Below are 4056 nucleotides of genomic sequence, written 5' to 3'. Positions count from 1 at the left end.
GCTCTAGGACTTTATTATAATCTTTATATATTTCAACCATACAATTGTGCCTATTGAATGCATGATTAGTTGTGGGGGGCTGGCATTTCCCCCCCCCCCCCAGCTCCTGGTGGTCCCACAGCTTTCCATGGTTCTATGCCTTTGGCTTATCCAGGAGGCTTTCCCTCCTTCACCTAATGCACTTCCAACATCCTCTTTATCCCACCACATGCTCCCTGAGTTTCAGCTCCACCTCTAAGCATAAGTAAGTTCTCTCTCTCGCTCGCTAATGAATATCAACCTATACTCTAATGAAGCATTCATCAAGTCCATGGAACTGTTAATTCATGTGTCTGATTCCTTCACCAGCCTTAGCATTTTCAGGCCAGCTGTGTGCTCTCAATCAGTTTTCCATACTCCTATTGGCAGCAACCCACCCCCATGTACTGTTGAGCTTTGATCTCCAAGTCAGCAGTTTGAAACCACCAGCCAGCTCCCAGGGAGACAGATGGGGCTTTTCACTCCCATAAATAGTTGCAGTCTTCAAAACCTGCAGGGGAAGTTCTATCCTGTCCTACAAGGTCACTCTGAGTCGGCATCAACTCGGTGTCAGCGAGAAAGAGTGGTAGCAAAGAATAGGTTGTTAAAGTGTGTGGAATTAATATTATTCCAAGTCCTGTGCTAAATTTCTTGAATGCCTGTAAGTCCAAATGTACTGAAATTAGCAACTGCCTTTGTTATATGTATACTTGCAGTGAATGGCTCTAGATGTCTTTCATTTAAGCAAGATACAATCTCGTAAATAAGTAAATTCAAAAGACATTTTGAGTTGGGGGATTCATAGATACTATAACTGTTGATAAATCAGAAGACATCTGCAAAAGAGCTTGGCAACCCTGGGGGCAGGGAGTAGGGCACAGGAGGAAGGGAGTGTTTCATTCCGGTTTGACAGCACATAACAGTAACAACATGTCCAATCTGGGGGTGCAGAGGACTCATCTTCCAGCACCATACTGGACACGGTTCCATTGTGATATGCAGAGAACTGGAAACAGGGAATCCAGGACAGATGATCTCCTTCAGGACCAGTGGTGAGAGTGGCAATACTGGGAGAGTAGAGGGGGGGGGGGTAGAAAGGGGGAACCGATTACAAGGATTTACATATAACCACTTCCCTGGGGGATAGACAACTGAAAAGTGGGTGAAGGGGGATGTCAGACAGTGTAAGACGGACAAACTAATAATAATTTAGAAATTATCAAGGGTTCATGTGGGAGAGGGGAGCAGGGAAGGAGGGGAAAATGAGGAGCTGATACCAAGGGCTCAAGTAAAAAGCAAATATTTTGAGAATGATGATGGCAACAAATGTACAAATGTGCTTGACACAATTGATATATGTATGGATTGTGAGAAGAGGTGTGAGCCCCCAATAAAATGATTTTTAAAAATTATATAAGAAGTAGTATTACAGGCCTTTCCTCCTAGTTTGTCTTAGTCTGGGAGCTCCACAAAAATCCGTCAACCTTGCTAGCATTAGAGATACCAGTAGTTAATGGTGCCCGGCTATCAAAAGATTCAGTGTCTGGGGTCTTAAAGGGTTGAAGGTAAACAAGCGGCCATCTAACTCAGAAGCAACAAAGCCCACATGGGAGCACACACCAGCCTGTGTGACCACGAGGAGTTGATACGATCAGGTATCAGGCATCAAAAAACAAAAAAATCATATCATCGTGAATGAGGGAAAGTGCAGAGTGGAGACCTAAAGCCCATCTGTCGGCAACTGGACATCCCCTTACAGTAGGGTCGTGGGGAGGAGATGAGCCAGTCAGGGTGCAGTGTAGCACTGATGAAACTTACACTTTTGCTCTAGTTTTTTAATGCTTCCTCGACCCACTATCATGATCCCAATTCTACCTTACAAATCTGGCTAGACCAGAGCATGTGCATGGGTACAGATAAGAGGTGGAAACACAGGGAATCCAGGACAGATAAACCCCTCAGGACCAATATTGAGAGTGGAGATACCAAGAGGGGAAGGAGAAGGGGGGGGAGAAGGGGGGAACCAACCATAATGATCTACATATAATCCCCTTCCTGGGGGACAGACCACAGAAAAGTGGGTGAAGGGAGACATAAGATAGAATAATATGTGAAAAAAATAATAATTTATATATTATCAAGGGTTCATGAAAGAGGGAGGGCGAGGGAGGGAGGGGCAAAATGAGGAGCTGATACCAAAGGCTGAAGAAGAAAGAAAGCATTTTGAGCATGATGATGGCAGCAAATGTACAAACGTGCCTGACACAATGGATGGATGTGTGGATGGCGAGAAGAGCTGTATGAGCCCCAATAAAATGATTTTTTAAAAAAAGAAGAAATAGCAGTGACATAGCTTCTAGCATCACACAAGTCATAATAGGTTGGCAAACTGGCCGGGAATGGTGGAAATCCCCAAGAAAGGGGGTTAAGGAATGTATGGCCCTTTAAGGAAGTGCTGGTGCTGCTGCTTGCCCGCAGTACAGAGCGTGAACGTGGAGGAGAGAAGTCAGGGGAAGGAGATGGGGAGATGGTTATGGAGCATGTGCCAAGATCCACTGAATTCCAAATACTGGATTTAGAAGCAGTTTTCCAGGGAAGAGGGAATATATGGATATTCTCAGTGAATGACTCTACATATCAGAATTATATTTGGAATTAAATTTAATTATGGTACGGATACTGAAAAAAATGATGATGATTCCATGGACATCTAGACAAAATGTTCATTAGAAGGGAAGATGGTGGTTCGCGCCGGCTTTAGCAAACTGCTAGAGACGCCTCGCGCAGGCCCGGAAGATGGAGAGCGGCGAGGAGGCAACTGGGCGGCATCGCCTTCACTTGCGCCCCGAAACGCTGCGCGACGCCGCCCCCGCCACGCTGCACCTCCTACCCTGCGAGGTCCTGGCCAGCCGGCCTGCCCCCGTCGAGCGTTTCTTCACTCCTGCCATCCGCCAGCAGCGGGCCGAGGGGCTCGAGGTGTCGTTTCGGGGTCGCACTTTGTGGGGCGAAGAGGTGGTGGTTCCGCCCGGCCTCGCGGGCTACGTGATGGAGGCGGACGAGAAGGGAGAGGTGTTGACATGTTTGGGGAGGAAACACAAATCGAGGGGCGAGGACGACAGCGAGGAGCAGGCTCACCCCGAGCCGGAGCCGCTGGGCTTCGGCCGCTGTATGGGAGCCACGGCCAGTTTCGACCGCTTCCACCTGTGGGGTCTGGAGACCATCCCCGGGCCTGACGCCAAGGTGCGTGGGGCCTTGACCTGGCCTAGCCTCGCAGCTGCAGTTCATGCTCCTGTGCCTGAAGACTGAGGACCAGCCACCAGACTGAAGCCACTGACCCCTGGATACAGCTCCTAGCAATCAAGCCACGTGGGATCCCTCAGCTGCCCGGCCCCACCAAGAAGCCAACTCAAGGGCCCTGACCTGTAGAAATAGTTTATTGTGGAGGGGATGGGGGCAGGGGTCTGCTTTCTGCAGCCGGGCCCCCACCCAGCCCCAGCGCCTGTTTTACAAACGAAATTTTTACACCCCCCCCCCCCCAAAAAAAAGAAGGGAAGATGGTGAGACTTCATCCTGCTTACCTTGGAGGGTCAGCCCAAATGGGAAAAGCACTCACATTGAAAGGAGCGCTTAACAATAGATACGGTGATTGACTCCAATATACCAAGTCATGAAGATAACACACCACCAAGCAGCAGTTTACTGTATTACGCATACGGTCACCAGGAACCAGACTGGGAAGAAAGATGTTTGGCAATGGCATATCTGACAAATGACTAATCTCTAAAATGCGCAGAAGATATCAACACCTCAGCAACAAAGAGATTTTTAAAAATCCAATTGAAAAATGAGCAGAGGCTATGAACATACACACAACCCAAAAAGAAATGTGGGTGATCTTGGGCCATTTACCAAATCTCCAAACTCACTGCCATGGAGGGGATTCTGATTCATAGCGACCCTATAGGATAGAGTTGACCTGCTCCCGTCAATCTTTAGAGAAGCAGAAATCCTCCTCTTTCTCCTGAGGCTGGTGGCTTC

The 4056-nt window shown here is 48.2% G+C and overlaps 1 pseudogene; it reads left to right on the top strand.

The window, feature by feature from the left end:
* The first annotated feature begins 2782 nt into the window (after window positions 1-2782).
* Window positions 2783-3535, top strand: LOC142448769 (ribonuclease H2 subunit C pseudogene; annotated as a pseudogene).
* The last annotated feature ends 521 nt before the right edge of the window (window positions 3536-4056 follow it).

This window comes from Tenrec ecaudatus, chromosome 5 (assembly GCF_050624435.1).
Source record: "Tenrec ecaudatus isolate mTenEca1 chromosome 5, mTenEca1.hap1, whole genome shotgun sequence".
NCBI lineage: Eukaryota > Metazoa > Chordata > Mammalia > Afrosoricida > Tenrecidae > Tenrec > Tenrec ecaudatus.
Note: the sequence above shows the minus strand (reverse complement) of the source record. Positions and strands in the feature narration are given on the sequence as shown.